Source organism: Rhinoderma darwinii, chromosome 2 (genome assembly GCF_050947455.1).
Source record: "Rhinoderma darwinii isolate aRhiDar2 chromosome 2, aRhiDar2.hap1, whole genome shotgun sequence".
Lineage (NCBI taxonomy): Eukaryota > Metazoa > Chordata > Amphibia > Anura > Rhinodermatidae > Rhinoderma > Rhinoderma darwinii.
Genome location: NC_134688.1, coordinates 239,397,650 through 239,416,169, shown reverse-complemented (window position 1 = coordinate 239,416,169; position 18,520 = coordinate 239,397,650). Strand labels below are relative to the sequence as shown.

The window sequence follows — 18,520 nt, the reverse complement described above, 5'->3', positions numbered from 1 at the left end:
AGAAATACATCTACTGTATGCTAATTGGTGTGTCAGTTAGAATTTAGAATATATTGGCAGCCATGTTGTATGCTAGAATAACAACAGTATTAAAGGAGCTTCTTTCTAGATGAGCATTCATAATTGCCTCTGATTCTACAATGTTCAATTTCGTACTCTTCTGAATTGTTGGCTGGTAGCTGTGTTAAATGCTTAAAAAAAATTTAAATAAATAAAAATAGGGGGAAGAAAAAAATGTAATGAAGTTCAAAGCATAGTATTATGAACAGCATTATGCTTGGTGTATGCACACAAATACATGGTAAAAACTAAATTATTTAGAGTCATATTTTGAAGACAGAGTGTGCATCGCTCAGCTCGGAGGGCAAGGTATTTCAATGGTATGATTTCTCTATTGGGACAGTGACAAAGTGCCTCCCACCATAGCAGAGAGCAGCACTGAACTGTGTTCCCGGTGCCATAAATCAACACTGTAGCCTACAGGATGTCTCTCTGGTACAAACATACCATCAATTTTTCAATAACCATGTTAAATAATGGAAAGTTTGAACTGTGACAAGAGTAATGAAAAATGAAATATTTTGCACGCCAAACTCTGCAGAAAAAGAGCTAAGAGCAAAACTAATGGATAAAAAAAGTAAATACTACATTTTTTTAATATGCAAGTTTTACAAATGTATTAGAACATCAGGATGTAGCCAAGTCCCAATACATTTCCACATTCAAGTACTCAAATATGCTAATAACGCAGACCTACAGGAGATCTGCCCAAAGGTTACATGTCATCAAGATTTTTTAGATCTTTAACCTATTAATGTGCCACACTAACTAAACAATATATATATAGATTTTCTTTGTAGAAAGTAGAGGTGACGTGGCTATGTGGTCTGCTCTCGGCCTCTAACCGTTGTCACTATGGTGAATGTGACAAAACTGTAAACAGGGAATAATGAGAAGGCTTAAAGGGTAACTAAACGTTGAACAAACTTCTGACATGTCATAGTGACATGTCAGAAGTTTTAATCGGTGGGGGTCTGAGCACTGAGACCCCGACCGATCGCTAAAACGAAGCAGCAGAAGCGCGTTGTAGCCGCTCTGTTCCTGCTTGGCTTTTTTCGGAAAGCCGATGTAGCGGTGTACGATTCAGACTTTCATTATGAGACGTCAGAAGTTTGTTGAACGTTTAGTTACCCTTGAAAAGGAATATTCTATTAAACATTCTAAAGCAATTATGACATAAAAGAAGATGGAGTTAAGTGATTTATTATGCAGTTTTATAATGATTTCTGCTGCAGCTCTGCCAATTGCTGGCCTGTGAACATATCCTTATAAAATTCGGTATTTTAATAGCAAAGCTTTCTTATACAGCTATCATAGCTCTAAGAAGCACATTGCAATTGTGCAAATTAAAAGGGTAAGATGGCACGTAGCGGCCATTGCTTTGCTGCTTTTACTGAAAATCTACATGGTTTTTAGATGCTTGTTTACATCAAATCAGTTGTTTTCTCTTAGTAAAAGTTATTTTAACAGCAAAACAAAAACAAAAACTGCGGCGGACATAAACTACTGCATAAACTCCTTGCAGTCCTAGTAACCCCTTCAGGACTGAGCCCGTTTTGGCCTTCAGGACGAAGAGGAATTTTTAAAATCTGACATGTGTCACTTTATGTGGTAATAACTCCGGAATGCTTTTACCTATCCAAGTGATTCTGAGATTGTTTTCTCGTGACATATTGTACTTTATGTTATGGAAAAAATTTGGTCGATAAATTCAATATTTATTTGTAAAAAACACCAAGATTTAGAGAAAATTAGCAAAAATTTGCATTTTTCTAAATTTAAATGTATCTACTTGTAAAACAGATAGTAATACCACACAAAATACTTACTAGCTTACATTTCCCATATGTCTACTTTATGTTTACCTTCTTTATCGTTTTTTTATTTTTCTAGGACGTCACAAGGCTTAGAACTTTAGCAGCAATTTCTCATATTTTCAAGAAAATTTCAAAAGGCTATTTTTTCAGGGACCAGTTCAGTTCTGAAGTGGTAGGAGGGCCTTATATATTAGAAAGTCCCCATAAATCACGCCATTTTGAAAACTGCACCCCTCAAAGTATTCAAATCAGCATTCAGATAGTGTTTTAACCCTTTAGGCATTTCACAGGAATGAAAGCAAAGTAGAGGTGAAATGTACAAATTTAATATTTATTTTTTTTGAAAATTAATTTGTAATACATATTTTTTCTGTACCACAGAAGGTTTTACCCAAGAAATGCAACTCAATATTTATTGCCCAGATTCTGCAGTTTTTAGAAATATCCCACATGTGGCCCTAGTGCATTAATGGACTGAAAAACAGGCCTCAGAAGCAAAGGAGCACCTAGAGGATTTTAGGGCCTCCTTTTTTTAGAATATATTTTAGGCACCATGTTAGGTTTGAATAGGTCTTGTGGTACCAAAACAGTAAAGACCCACCTAAAGTGACCCCATTTTGGAAACTACACCCCTCAAGAAATTTATCTATGGGTATTGTTAGCATTTTGAACCCAGTTTTTTTGCTAAATTTATTTGAATTAGTATGTGAAGATGAAAATCTACTTTTTTCTGAAAAAACCTAGAAATTTTAGATTTTTACAAGGAATAAAGTTTAAAAAACACCCCAACATATGTAAAGCAATTTCTTCCGATTATAGCAATACCCCATATGTGGTAATAAACTGCTGTTTGGACCCACAACAGTGCTCAGAAGGGAAGGAGCGCCATTTGGATTTTGGATTTCTGATTTTGCTGGAATAGTTTTCAGTGCCGTGTCGCGTTTTCAAAGCACTGGAGGGACCAAAACAGTGGACGCCCCCCAAAAGTGACCCCATTTGGGAAACTGCACCACTTAAGGAATCTATCTAGGGGTATAGTGAGCATTTAGAACCCACATGTCTTTTGCAGAATTTATTAGAATTAGGCCGTGAAAATTAATATCAACATTATTTCCACTAAAATGTAGAATTTTTTCAATTTCACGAAGGATAAAGGAGAAAAAGCACCCCAATATTTGTAAATCAATTTCTCATGAGTACGGCAATACCCCACATGTGGTCATAAATGCTTTTTCATTAGAAAGTAATTAACCCTTTCCGGACTGATCCATGTTTTGCTTTTTCTTTTTAATTTTTTCCTCCCCGCTTTCCGAGAGCCATAACTTGTTTTATTTTTCCGTCAATAGCGCGCGGTGTGAGGGCTTATTTTTTGCGGGACAAGCTGTAGTTTTTATTGGTACCATTTTTTGGTACATACAACTTTTTTAGCACTATTTATTACATTTTTTGGTAGAGCCAAGGTGACCAAAAAACTGCGGATTTGCCGTTTTAAATTCTTTATTTTTCACGGCGCTCACCGTGCGAGTTAAATAATGGTATATTGTAATAGTTTGGACTTTTACGGACGCAGCGATACCAATTTTGTGTTTTTTTTTTGCATTACTTTAGAGAAAAAATGTGAAAAGGTTGTTTCTTTGGACTTTAAATATTTATTTAATTTTTTCCACTAATAATAACTATTTACTTTTGTTTTTACAAATTTTATTAATCCCCATAGGAGACTTGAACCAGCAATCGTTAGATCACTGGTAGAATACACTGCAATACTAATGTATTGCAGTATATTGTCATTTTTACATGTTCCTGTAACAGAGCGATCGCTGTTTCTGTCCGTTAGTCCCGGGTGTCAGCTGTAATACACAGCTGACACCCGCAGCGTATGGCACGGGCTCAGTGAATGAGACGCTCCATACATCACCCCCCACACCACGACATGCTATTAAGTCATGGTGCGCGAAAGGTTTCATGCGCAGCGCATGGTGCAAAGTGAAAATTACAATTTTCGACTGATGTGCCATTTTAGTACACTATATGTTGTGCCCTGTTTGTGCCACAAATAACATATTAACAGGGCTCTCCCGGGTATGGCGATGCCATATCGGTGGACGTAAACGGCTGTTTTGGCACGCTGTATGGCTCAGAAGGGAGGGAGCGCCATTTGGCTTTTGGAGCACAGATTTTGCTTGGTAGTAGCTCTGGCGTTTTGCTGGTATTTCAGTTTATAATGTGGGGGTACATGTAGGCTGGGCAGAGTACATCAGGGGCATAATAAGAGGGTATAATAATGGGGTAAATAATAATCTGCAGATATGTGGCCAGTGTCGCACTTATAAATGGCACCCGATCTTATCCGCTTTTGGAACACTGCACATTTTGCATCGCTATATTCTGGGAGCCAGAACTTTTTTTATTTTCTCACCACCGGAGCCGTGTGAGGGCTTATTCTTTGCGGGACAATCTGTAGTTTTCATTGGTACCATTTTGGGGTACATGCGATTTTTTTTTAATCACTTTTTATTCCATTTTTCGTCAAGCCAGGTGACCAAAAACCATCAATTCTGACAATGTTTTTTATTTATTTTTTACGGCTTTCACCCTGGGCTATAAATGACCATTATACTTTATTCTGCAGGTCGATACGATTACGGCGATACCATATGTATATCGTTATTTTTACATTTTTAGCAGCGTTTGCGCAATAAAAGAATTTATTTATAAAATAAACTATTTTTTGTGTCACCATATTCTGAGAGCCATAACTTTTTTATTTTTCATTCAAAAAAGCTGTGTACGGGCTTGTTTTTTGCGGGACGGGTTGTAGTTTGTATTGGTACCATTTTGGCGTACATGCGACTTTTTGATCACTTTTTATTGTGTATATTGGGAGGGGTAGTGACCAAAAAATAGTGATTCTGGCATTGTTTTTCGTTTATTTTATTTGCGGTGTTCACCGTGCGGGAAAAATAACATTATAGTTTTATAGATGGGGTTGTTACGAACGCGGTGATACCAAATATGTGTACTTTTTTTTGACGTGTTCTTTTTTCACTTATAACTTTTATTTTTACACTTTTTTAAAAAAAATATTTTTATTCTTTTTTTTACTTTCTTTACTTGTCCCACTAGGGGACACTTATAATGGCAGCTCTGATCTCTGCTGGAATACATTACACTACCTAGGTAGTGTAATGCATTCCAACTGTCATTGTGACGTGACAGTCACACTGACAGGAAGCCTACGATGACCACCCTCCGGCTGGTCCTCATAAGCTGCTGTACATGGCAGCCCGGAAGCCATTGTCTGGCGTCCGGTTGCCATGGGTACCATCGCCAGCCCCCGTGATTTCACGTGGGGGCTGCCGATCTCCGCTAAAATCCTTAGATGTGGCGATCGGAATCGACCGCCGCATCGAAGGGGCTAACTGCCAAAATCAGCGGCGATGGGCCGCTGATCGGCAACAGGGAATGCAAGGCAGACACCCTGCACAGTTAACCGCCGCTGTGGTGTAGGGCCGCGCGGCGGTTAACTGTCAAAGCCCTGACGTAACTGCACGTCGAGGTGCGAAGTTACTGCTCACCTCGACGTGCATTGACGTTAAGGTGCGGGAAGGGATTAAAGTCAATGGAAGGTTCTGATAATTGACTGTGCCCTGGTAGAGGTCACAGGGCACAGACCCTCACTGACCACATCTATGGACATGTCTCAGTGGCATGTCAGAAGATGTGAAAAAGTCTTCGCTTTAAGGCCTGGTTCACATAGCCACAATTATGAGGATGCATTTTTTTTTTTACGACTACACCAAACTGCTTTTGTGACCCTGGCCTAATGCAACATCTCCCAGTAATTTCAGTTTATTAATGTAATATTATTTTACTCAGGTGAGATGCTGATTTTTTCTCTATCCATGTGGACCCAGTAAGGAAGAAAAAATTAGCCCTATGAATCACTATGATTGGTCAGCAAGAGTTCAGCGTGTGAATTAGAAGGTGTGTAGCTTTAGCCCATTGTGTCTGCGGATTTTGAGGCCAGCTGATTTATTTTCATACATTGGTTTCTTACGGGTTTTCTGTCCTCCCTATAAGTCAGCAGGAGCGCAGGCTGACAGCACATACTGCCACGGTTTATTGCTTGCATACTTACTCAGTCAAAAGAGCAAAATACTTCATCTCGACTGTGTGATAAATCTCCTCTCATGCAACTGCTGCTAAGTGGTGGGAAAAATGCTGAGGCAAAACTCATTAAAAGTAATCAAAGTGGAATTCAGACCATGTGTTAAAATAAACTGCACCAGTTAAATCGTGTGCTTTCTTAACAACAAACAGCTCCACATGGAAGTGTGCAGCATTAATGGATTTTTTTTTCATTTCCCCCACATGCTGCAAATAATATGCTTGAAGGTATCAAACTGTAATAATCAACATTTTATAGTGCCAGATATGAGATCTCCTCCCTTCTATAACCCATCACCATAAGGCCACGGAAACAGGAGTGTGGACAGCAAGGTCTAGCTATGAGGCCTCTAGGAGGAAAAGGAAACATGGTTTTCGCTCAATGACATATAATTGTATTGTCAAAGTGATCAAATTGGGTAAGTTTACAATCATTTTCCAGTCATTCTCTAAATTATATTAAGCAGGGTTATTAAATTATGAGCCTAGTAATAGGTTTCCATATATTTTGTATGTGCCATTTACTTTAAGTGGGCCCTCATTTGTCTTCTGGTGTTCGAATTCTTACTCTGGTGTCTTGGCTGTTCTGGATGAATTTCTAGTAAGAGCACATGAGCATGGTAACTAGTTATGGTGCTCATCCCCCATTATCAAGAACAGATATTACATACCTTTTCAAGCAGAAATCCGGTGTAGTTATATTAAGAAATCTCCCCCAATACGTCTGCTCAAAAAGCAAAATATGAAAATAGGACCTTCTTGAACTTTGACCGGTTTCAGGTGTTTGTGGTCAGTGATTTATTTAACGCCCAACAGAGGTATTCATCAATTCTGACATGTCATACACATAAGATAGCGAAGCAATTGTTTGGCGCTATATATATATATATATATATATATATATATATATATAGTAAAAAAAAAAAAGGCGAAAGCAGGATATGTCCCTTAATGTGTAATAAGGGAACACCCCCCCAACAGAGAAAAAATGTCCATCCAAATGCAGCCCTATTATAAAGATATTTAGCGCGTTTTACCTCTTTTGATCAAGTCTACGTTAAAGAATAAAGCAAGGTACATCCAGTAAGAACACTGAACTATCATCTTCCTAATTGTATAGAATCTAAACCGTGATCATAGGCAACAGTGCGGAAGTACAGTCATAGTGATAAGTGTTCAGGATAAAATAAAATGATATCCATCACTGTTTATGAACACTTTTAAGTGAAGCATTTTTTCTCTTCTTTTCTTTTAGTGCAATGTGACTTCCAGAACTCTACACTTCAGTTCTCACCATAAAAACCATTCCTGCTTGCAATTCATCCAATAAAGTCATAAAACCAGTTATTTCACATTTGGCAGTGAACGATTCACTGTCTATCTAAGGCTGTCTCTATAGAAAAGGTTTATAAAACCACAGGAGAAAATATTTTTTTTATACTGTATATGTTCCACTTCCTTCTAGTAATAAAATCTGATATAAAAAAAAAAAAAAAAAAAAAAAACAACAACAAAAGAAACACATAAAAACAATAGCTGAAACCCTTAAATATAAATATTGGAAGTTCTCAAAACTAGATTTCCTTTGTTATTTAATATAATTGATAGTTTAGTTTTTAAACATCATTCGTATATTTTATGGAGAGAATACATAGGGCAAAGGGCATAGTGTATGATGCAAACAGGCCTGCCTGCTTTGTGGAGAAGCGCTGGGCAAACCCTCATGAAGGAAAAAAGGATTTATGTTTGAAAGGGGAGTCCCAGAAACACGGGTATGGAGAGCGGAACCACCCTGGGCAAAAATCAGTTTCTTAGTTAGGCTGGAGTATTTTTTTGAGGAAAACTTTGCTTTTGAACAACAATGTACAACACTTCACTATATAAAATGTTGAGTAAGGCCCCATGCACACAACTGTAGTTTTCATCCGTAATTACAGATGAAATAGCGGACCCATTCATTTCTATAGGACACAGACACATTTCCGTATATTTACAGATATGTCCGGGCCGTGGAAATGATCTGCAAAATATAGAACACGTCCTATTCTTGTCCGCAATTGCGTCACAAACTCGCTCTATGGGCGCTTCAGCAATTGCGAACGCCTACGGATGTGCATCCGTAGTTGCAGATCTGTATTAGCGGACAGTAGAAACCATTACGGTCCTGTGCATGAGGCCTAAACATGCAAAAAGGTTTGTAAAACATCAAAATAATATTATCATAAACTTATCATCACCCATAAACTTTTGCTAATACAACTGTAGATATAAGGGATTCAATGTTCTCCATATCTATAAAACCATTAGAAATGTTGCCATGGCTACACAACTTCAGCAGATTTAAAGGAGGTATTCTGTTTTCATCAAATGCAGCTTATTTAGTGTATATAGAAAATATATAATTTAATTGATAATTTCCTAATATACTTTCTAAAACAATTCCAAACGGTTTTCAAGATTCCTACATGTGTTCATTGAATGGGAACTTTTTGGTTCACATTCAGCGGCTGAAAACCTGTCCTGGTCTATGATGCTAGGGTCATCAGACCCAGTCAGGCTGAGAATATCGGCACAAAATTGCACCCATAATATGATTGTATGAAACCGACCTAGCATGCCATGCTGCAGTGTGGCCATCACATGACTTAAGCTGTAGTTTTCGTGGCAGTTTTTAATGCAGTTTTCTGCAGCAATTCCGCAGAAACTAGCAAAAATTCCTGCGTTTTTTACTGTAGAAAATGGTGCGTTATTTTGCTGCGTTTTTTACAATGTTAGGAGATGGAGACATCTCTTCTGAAAAACACAGCAATTCTGTCCACTTTCCGCAGCAGGAATTGACATGCTGCGGTCCGAAAAATACGCACCGCAGGTCAATTTCTGCTCGGAAATTTTACGCAGCATGTGGATGAGATTTGTTGAATCTCACCCACTTTGCTGCTGGGTATTTTCTGTCCGCCATTCCGGACTGAAAATATGCAGTAATTCCGTTACAAGCCCTAATCATTCTCCTTTCTTTTGTATCCACTCCTGTGTTGAGCTGAAGATATTGCATCAAAAACTGCATGTGTGATTTCAACCTTGACAGATTCCCATCCTCTGAAAGGAACCAATGAAGATTCTCACAATGCGCTATAAGCAGGTAGCTTGAGAACTTTAAGAAATTGATGCACAAAGCCGAATATAAAATGTGCATAATTTGCATAAACTGGAATACCTCTTTTTAAAGAAAGGTCACACGTATAATACAAAAATACAAGCAGTACATTTACTGACAAGTTAGATCTGTCCTGACTCCCATCCACTTTTTACATATGATCTGTTCACAGGAACATGTCATTCTAACCACATTACTAAAACATGAGGCATTAAACAACAGTTCTGGAAAAATGGAATAAGAAAAGCCACAAACAGAGAAGAGGTGGGTTAAATATCAGAGCATGGTGACAGCAGGGGCCACGATGGAGTGAAAGGCTGGGCCGCAAATTACAGTCATTGAATTTAGCCACCTGTTGAAACCAGGAGAGTTACAGCTCGCAGGGAACACCTGACTTTCAGGATTTGTCAGGAGACACGAGTTATGCTTCTGTACCATAACACTCGTAACACAGCTTTTATAGGACAGAAATCCTTGAGCTGTCAGCAAGCTGGGGGATTTCTCTGCAAGAAGATATATGAGGGTGCATAAAAAAAATAAAGATGGAAAATCAGGCATGGAGAAATGAGACATAATGGTCCCCAAGGCCCATGTTTCTAATGTTCCTTATGCTTTTGTTCCTATGCAGCTGGCTAGCTGAATGCATTAAGCTCGTGCTTCCTATGGAAGAGAATGAGCCCTCCCATTGGGGTAATGAACAAAAAGTAATGCAGAAACTCAACACCGTAATATCATTTTACCACTTTGTTTATGACAAAATTTGGAGACCTCTCTGGAAAAGTGTCCCAACACATCGTGCAGCGCCAACCCAATTGTCTGGTTGACCATAGCAAATGACATGTATGTACAGTACCAACCCAAAGTCAGGATGGCGTTGGCAAAGATCTAGCATTGCCCTAGAAATCGCAGTCTAACATGTGTGCTCCAAACTATACATTTACTTACCAACCTAAATACTTGAATGTGCAATGAAAAAACAAGCCAACGATAGTTTATTTTATAGTATTAAAACCGTAAATATTCCCATTAAAATATGAAAATACGGGAATGCAACATACCTTCTGCATTATTTACCCACAAAACATCATTTACGGTTCTGATCATAAACATGTCTGCTGTGTGGAATGTTTACATACTATCTGGATATTGTCACTGCGCTGTCTAAGTCTTCTGAAAACAAGTATATCGCTGGGGAGGAGAGAAAGCCAGAATCAGGCCTAGTGGGGAAACCCTGCACTTGCTCAATGTCTATGGCTTTTACACACTTCCAGATGTGCAGCCCATTAATAATGCACTAACTGAAAACCTCTTTTTGAAACTTAAGAATGTGCAAATTGCATTAAAACCTCTTTGCCCTCATTAATGGCATTGTTACAATCCCAGTCCTCTGGAAAATGTTTTTTGGCATTTGTTTAACTTTTTAATATTGCCACTTACTCACTTTAACTACCATGCTTTCAAAACCTAATGTTCTTAATAGGCCAAGAACGCAGCATGCCATCTTTGTGATCACAGAGAAACAATCGCTACAAACAAAAGAATGCTGAAACATTCTTGTATCTGGTTATTTCCTTGTGTTTGTCAATTTCAGGTACACGGTAGAGAACACAAAGTAGGCTGACAATTATGTAAGGAGATTTCGTTCTTTGAGGGGGGGGGGGTGCATTCAAAACCTAGAACTAGACATGAATTTCAGGTCTCCGCAGCCAAATTTATAACTTTACTAAACAGGATTTGAAATGTGTAAAACGTATCTCAGTGATATTTGCAAGGATGAGCTATAGAGAAGTTAAGAATGAAATTGACAGGTGGTGTAAACAGGGCTAGAAATCTTGGAAAAAGTCCATATCAAATTTTTGATTTGCAGCAGTTATACTAAAAAAAAATATTGAAAAAAAGAACTTGGGCTAGCCATATAACAAACGTCTGATGCTAAACCAGCACATTCTTATACAAGTTATTAAAGGGGTTCTCTGTATTAGACAAATCTTTCCAATGAACCTATTAGACCCATATGAATGTAATATAGTGGAACATCCCACTAATACAACACATGGATGTAATAAAGGGGCATCCTCTCCATTAACCAAAGTGGATTGTCGCTCCAAAAAATATCTCCCCCTTTGGAAGATCTGAGTCATAGATTAAATTATTTCAATGGGCGCCATGTAACGCTTAACTGCTGCAGGGGAAATGAGGACTTGCTGGCAGCTTACAAAGGTGAAAACAGGTGATTGTGGGCATATTGCCCCATAGATGCCAAAAGAGTGTCCTTTTGGCAACGCTGGGATGGAAAACATAGCAACCCTTTTGTTTCACTGTATAGAAAAGCACAGCCTGCCACCACAAAAAAATGTATGCTGCTCGGTTTGCTTTATTTTACATGGGCGATGTATGCAACTCTTTGGCATGGATATTTTCTTGGAGCATACTCTGAACGTGCACAGCAAGCGAAATGTGAAAACAGGATGAATATTACAAAACACAATAAATCAAATAAACAGAACCTGAAACGCAATAGAGATCTTGAAAGGAAGTGGTCACTAAAACCACGCTGGCCTATCGGAGAGTGTTTACCGTAGACGGTACGTTTTTATGGTCGCAAGGGATGATGAAAAATAATGGTCTACAGCTGCTTTTATTTGTCAGGTGTCTTCCACTTCAGTTCATAAAAAGTAAACATTATCAGTGATGCGCAAGTTTATCCAATAGGAGATTATGTTTCCTATCTTCTTACAAAAGATAGATAACGGTAGAAAAAGTGGTTAGAAAATAGCCAACTGCAAGTATTTCAGTGAGCTGCATGCTAATGAATGTCTTTATGGAGACGGAGCCGTTGTGTTAAGGCCCTTTTACACGGGCCAATTATCTGGCAAACGAGCATTCACAGAACGGTCGTTCTCGATCATTGCCCTGTGTAAACAGAGCAACGATCAGCCGATGAACGAGAAAACTCTCCTGCATCGGCTGATTGTATTGTTTATGCAGCCCAAAATATTATCATTGTCGGCAGCACATCTCCCTGTGTAAACAGGGAGACTTGCTGCCGACACGATAGAAATGCATCGGGACGAGCGATCATAGTAATGGGCGATCGTCCCTATTCATAGCTCCTTGTGAATGGAGAAAACGAGAGCCCATCAAAGAGCTGTCTCATTGATCAACGCTCGTTTACCCGGCCCACGTCGGGACGTGTAAGAGGACCCTTAGATGTTGCAACCATAAAAATGGCTGACATGTAATATAAATAGAATATTCCTCATTTGACAGTTTGAGCTCACTGATGCCCGATTGTTCTGCTTACATGATAAAGATAATGGTTATCCAGCCGAAAAGCAAAGGAGGTTTTCAAATTGCCTTTGGTTTGAAGGCAGTTACTTTTGCTATTTTGCCACACACATGCTGCATTATAAATCACAAATTCACTGCATCTAGCTGAACTATTATGGAGAATTTTTAGCTTCACAATAAAAATGATCACTAGACATTCATGTTTGAGGCTGTTCACCACCAATGGTGCGGCCATTTGTCACATGCTGAGTTATCAGGATACTTGTAGGATTGTGTTGCACATTGTTCTACTTAAATCCAGTCTCATGTAAAATGTTATGTAACACATCTGCACAGCTGGGGTTGAGGATATGTATTCAAAGCAGCACAAAAATATCAGTATTTAGAAGGTTGTTTTGTCTGCATGTGTTTGCATGTATGGGATCAGACATTTTACAACATTACGCTATAAAACGACTTTGCTAGCCCCATGGTTCATTTGTCTTCAGGAGAAGATTTGATCAGTTATAGTCACCGGCATCAGGGTAGGGTGAGTGACGTGGGTCTATTACAAACCTGGTGAATTCTCCGACGGGGCAAGGCGTTGAGCTATGTGGCGTTAAAGCTATCAACTAGCCCTTCTGTCTTGCTCCCCTCTCATTTCTTTACGGTACTATATTTACAAGAGGATGTGACCAGGCAGGGATTGGTGTGCAAGGTTATTTAGTGTAAGTACACATTGGACCCATCGCTCCATCACACATATATATATATATATATATAGGAATTTACGTAAAAAATTACGAAGATGTACCAGTAATTGTGTATTTTAAATGAAATCCATTCTATTCACAAATTTCATGTTACCGCTAGTTGCTATACATAAACTAGAAAAAAAAATAAGTTACATTTTCCTCCCTAAAGGGCAGTTTTTCGTTAGTAAGGCTGCTATAAAATGTACCATTATTCTGTCACCACTAAGCAGAGCACTCATAACCAGAACATTTTAACACAAGGTTTGGCCGTACGATAACACACACACCTACTGTAGATTAATTAGAGGAAACGATAATTACTCCTTAAAGCAAATTCTAATTCTCAATTGTTGCCAGAAATGTAAACATTAATAGGAGGTTATGCAATAAAGAGAATTCATATATTGCCAGCTGGTGTTAGTGACTCTAAAGTTTGTTAGATATTGTTACTTTAAAATGACTTTTTCTACTGTTTTATTATACACCGGAACATTTTAAGAGCAAGAAAGCTGCAAGTCCCCCTGTTTTGGGTTTGAGATATGCTTTTGTTTAAATGGAAGTGTAAGTCTAACTTCAGGTTAAATAGTTCTATCCATCACATTACAGGTGCATTGTACAATACTCCGCTTATAGTTTAGTATGACCCGATTGTCTATTGACCATGATGGGATGCAATCACTATGACAATAAGGCATCCCAAAATGTTGCATACAAATGTAATCCTAGTAGACCACTGTCTCCGTTTTAGTATTTCTCAGATGCTGCAGCACTTGTTACACTGGGACGGTCTGTTTGCAGAAACTTCACTGGCCTATCTCTATATCACCTATCATGTGAGCAATGATGATGATTCAGTAGGAAGAAAAAGGGAAAAAAGGACGGAAAAATCCAAGGGCGCAGCCGTGTAGGAAATAAGTTTTAATTGTACATAAAACGTTTTATGTACAATTAAAACGTAGTTCCTACACGGCTGCGCCCTTGGATTTTTCCGTCCTTTTTTCTTCCTACTGGATTCGCATAGCGGAGTTTGTTCCAAAACCTCCGGATCGGAAACTGGGCTGCAACCAGCTTTTACAAGGGCAATTTGGATACGGATTTTTGGATGTTATGCTCCCAGCATAACACGATCAGGTCAGCACAATTGACCATCTTTTTCTTCCCCGTGATTACACAGGTTCATGCACGATGTGCGCTTTGTTTTTATCTTTCCCCATAGCGCAATGATGATGATTGGCAGGGCTAAAGGTGAATTCATACCTGCAGGGATTTTTGCGCACTTGTGCTAGATAATTGCGCTTATTTTGTGTTTTAAACCACAAGTAATTAAAAAGCAGTTCGCCGATTTCTTACAAAAAATGCTCCGAAACGGCAATAAAAAAAATGGTACAAAGCCTGCATGTGTGAATTCATCAGAATTATTCTTGTGTTCCAGCATTTTCTTTACTAGTGGATTTAGAGTTTTTCTTTTAGAGTGGATAGCATGTCCTGTTCATATAATAAGTACGTAAATGTCACATTAGTTGTTAGAGATTTTATATATATATATATATATATATATATATATATATATATATATATACATAGATCGAGAGAGAAATCTATATATACATATATAAATACATATATAGATATATATACACACACATACACAAACACACATATATATATATATACACACACACACACACACATATATATAAATGCAAAATTTATAACAAAGCAAAATATACATTTGCAAAAAGGCCTTTTCTACAGGTAACAACCATTTTAAACAAACCATTATGTATCAAAATAAGTATGCACATAAGAAGATCTCTGGCTCAGTAAGGTAGAAATAAAATAAACTGGTCAAGGAAGGGTAAAACCAAAATAAACTAATTTACAATACATCGCAATAGGAAAACATTATTGACAATTAAAAAGGGACAATTGAGATTAGTGCAGACCATAGTTTTAGTATGAGTCTCTTCTAGCATACAGTAACCAAGAAACATAAGCCATAAATGTTCCTGAGACATAAGTAACTCATTTGATATATGCTGTTGTAAAATTGCCTATCTGTGCTGTGCAGTGTTAGCAAAATAAGAAATCTGTAGGGTGCCATAAACTGGTGCACTAAAAACATTCAAACCAAATGGTTTTCCATCTGGGTTGCTAAGGATTTTGCCTCAGATGGATTACAATCCAGAACACGAGAGTGTACGATGGGTTTTGTTATACTGCTATTCTCAAAATGTTTATTCCAAACCATCAGCATCTACTACGGGAAATATGTTAAATCTTTCATTAGTTACCATTATTTATATTAAGAATGTGAAAAAAGTTAATAAAGAGTTTGGACGACATAATACAATGGAACAAGAGCAATAGAGATGACAACGCTGCATACAATTGTTTTGCACGCGGATCTCAGTGTTTATTCTAAAATACACCTTTCTACGTACAGGCTCAGGCTACTGTGCTGTACCTCTACCATACTTAATACTGAAGCTGTTGCAGATTGTCAGCTTACCATTTCATTACAGCATGGACAGAAACACACACACATATATATATATATTTATTTAGATATAATATAATATGCATATATGAACAAATATATATATATACATACATAAATTAAAAAAACATGCAATTAAGCCACATTTGAGAAAAAGATTATCAGGTCATTGCCATGCATATATACTAAATGGAAGTACAAGGCATTTGCTGGTAGATATTTAAATAGGTTGTCTGATATTGCAAGTCAGCCGGATAAAAACAAACAAATAGACTTGATCTACAATACTAGACATAGCAAACGCACAAGAGTGGCTTGTTTTATAGCAAAAAATCTCAGGAGATACACCTTGGCGACATGTGTCATACATTTACTGCACTAGCGCTATGTAGTTAGCGCAAAGCGCCATGAATGTACAACACATGGATGGTGCGGGCAGAAGAGGTGGGATACAGCTGACACACTGTTGCAAAGGTTCAATAGCGACCGTGGCATCTAAGTGCACTCGACCATGGGGTGCCAATGGGTTTACCATGGCAGCCGGGGTTATAAAGATCTGCCAAAAGTATTGCAATGTAGTACGTACCGTAAGTGATAAAATAATCGCAATTCCAAATACCCTAATGGGACTAGGAATGAAAAAACAAAAAAAAATACGTTATAATGTTTAGGAAAAATCTAAAAAAACAAACAAACCCTTTTCCGCTAACAAAATACTTTATTACGGAAAAAAAAAGCACACAATTGGTATCACTAACTAGAACTACTCGTATAAACAATGTAAAAATAAAAAATAAAAAAGTGTATGAACAAAAAACGTAATTGCGTTTTTTGTTCATTCACTCTCCGCAAAAAAAATAAATACAAGTTAATCAATAAGTGCAATTAGTACCAATAAAAACTACAAGTCACGCCCACATAAACAAGTCCCCATAAAGCTCTGTCAATAGTATGTATATAAATACTAGTCCTTCTCAATGAATTAGAATATCAAAAAGTTCATTTCAGTAATTCAATTCAAAAAGTGAAAAGCATATTATATAGACTCATTACACACAGAGTGATCTATTTCCAGCATTTTTTCTTTTAATGTTAAGGGCTATGGCTAACAGTTAATGAAAACGCCAAATTTAGTGTCTCAAAAAATGTTAATATTATATAAGCCCAATTTCAAAAATGATTTTTAATACGGAAATGTTGTCCTACTGAAAAGTATGTACAGTATATGCACGAATACTTTTTTGGGGAGCCATGTCATCTGCTGGTGTTGGTCCACTGTGTTATATCAAGTCCGAAGTCAACGCAGCCGTCTACCAGGACATTTTACAGCACTTCATGCTTCCATCTGCTGACAAGTTTTATGGAGATGCTGATTTCATTTTCCAGCAGGACTTGGCACCTGCCCACACTGCCAAAAGGGTCAATACCTGGTGTAATAACCACAGTATCACTGTGCTTGATTGGTCAGCAAACTCCCCTGACATAAACCCCATAGAGAATCTATAGGGTATTGACAAGAGGAAGATGAGGGACACCAGACCCAACAATGCAGACGAGCTGAAGGCCGCTATCATACAACCTGGGCTTCCATAACACCTCAGCAGTGCCACAGGCTGATCGCCTCCATGCCACGCCGCATTGATGCAGTAATTCATGCAAAAGGAGCCCCGACCAAGTATTGAGTGCATATACTGTACATACTTTTCAGTAGGCCAACATTTCGGTATTAAAAATCATTTTTGAAATTGGGCTTATATAATATTCTAATTTTCTTAGACACTAAATTTTGGGTTTTCATTAAAAAATGCTGGAAATAGATCACACTGTGTGTAATGAATCTATATAATATATGAGCTTCACTTCTTGAATTAAATTACTGAAATAAATGAACTTTTTGATATTCTAATTCATTGAGAATGAATAATATATAAACTTCCCTGTAATCCTCTGCAATCCAGCTCTTTCAATGGGGAAGGCCTCCAAGAAAGCAAAGGCACCCTGCTCTACCTGTCCCTCATCCCCACAAGGTGACATCGGGACGTATTTTGGCCCACAAACCTCAATGCAGCTGCGGGCCCTGCTCCGGTCGGAGGCCCGAGATGAAGATGGCCACCCGGTATCACTGCTTGAGCTGCCACAGGGCTCCGGGGGTACCGGACAGCCACCTACTGAGGCCTACCTACCTCCTCAGGTGTCTTCACAGAGGATGCCCGGCTCCAGGGGCGTGGAGGAGGATAGGCCCCATGCGCCGCGAACCGCCGCCAGCCAAGATGGCCGCTCGGATCTCTCCATGGCCTATCCTGAGCCTGCGTCCCGGCTGGTCTCTCCTGTCCAGGTAGGCCTGACTGCAAGGACCCCCCTGGATGGCACCGCTGCCGCCGGATCTGCCTCTGGAGCCACTGCTCTTCTCCCCGCCACGTGTGGCTTTTCAAGATGGCCACCGGCACTCACTGCTGGAGACGCAGAGGCCGGAAATGTACACACGGCCCTCCATGGAGCCTGCACCACTTCAGGCTCCGTTCCTGCTATCTGGGGTCCCTCCTCTTGCAGCATCTTGCTGTCTGAAGACAACACCCGACCTGGGCCCATCTGTCCTGGATGATGCAGGGGCTGCTGCCTCTGATCCGCTGGACCTGCCTTGCCCTCCTGCTGTCCCATGCCAGGAGGCATCACCTCCACTCCTCGAACGGCGAGTCTCAGAGAACTGTGAGTACGGGGGTCCTCGACCTCCTGTTTCCGTACCTAACGTTATGCCCTCGGGGACCCAGGCCCTCGTGCTCCTGCCATCTCACCT

The 18,520-nt window shown here is 38.9% G+C and overlaps 1 protein-coding gene and 1 long non-coding RNA gene across 2 annotated transcripts in view; one reads left to right on the top strand and one right to left on the bottom strand.

Moving 5' to 3' along the window:
- The window catches only part of BRIP1 (BRCA1 interacting DNA helicase 1), a 290,696-nt gene that overhangs the window by 76,081 nt on the left and 196,095 nt on the right, over nucleotides 1–18,520 (bottom strand). The window lies entirely within an intron of this gene.
- LOC142741021 (uncharacterized) lies at nucleotides 1,278–7,388 on the top strand. The gene is made up of 4 exons (XR_012880967.1): nucleotides 1,278–1,338; nucleotides 5,757–5,864; nucleotides 6,307–6,466; nucleotides 7,303–7,388. It is a non-coding gene; the product is annotated as an uncharacterized LOC142741021 (long non-coding RNA).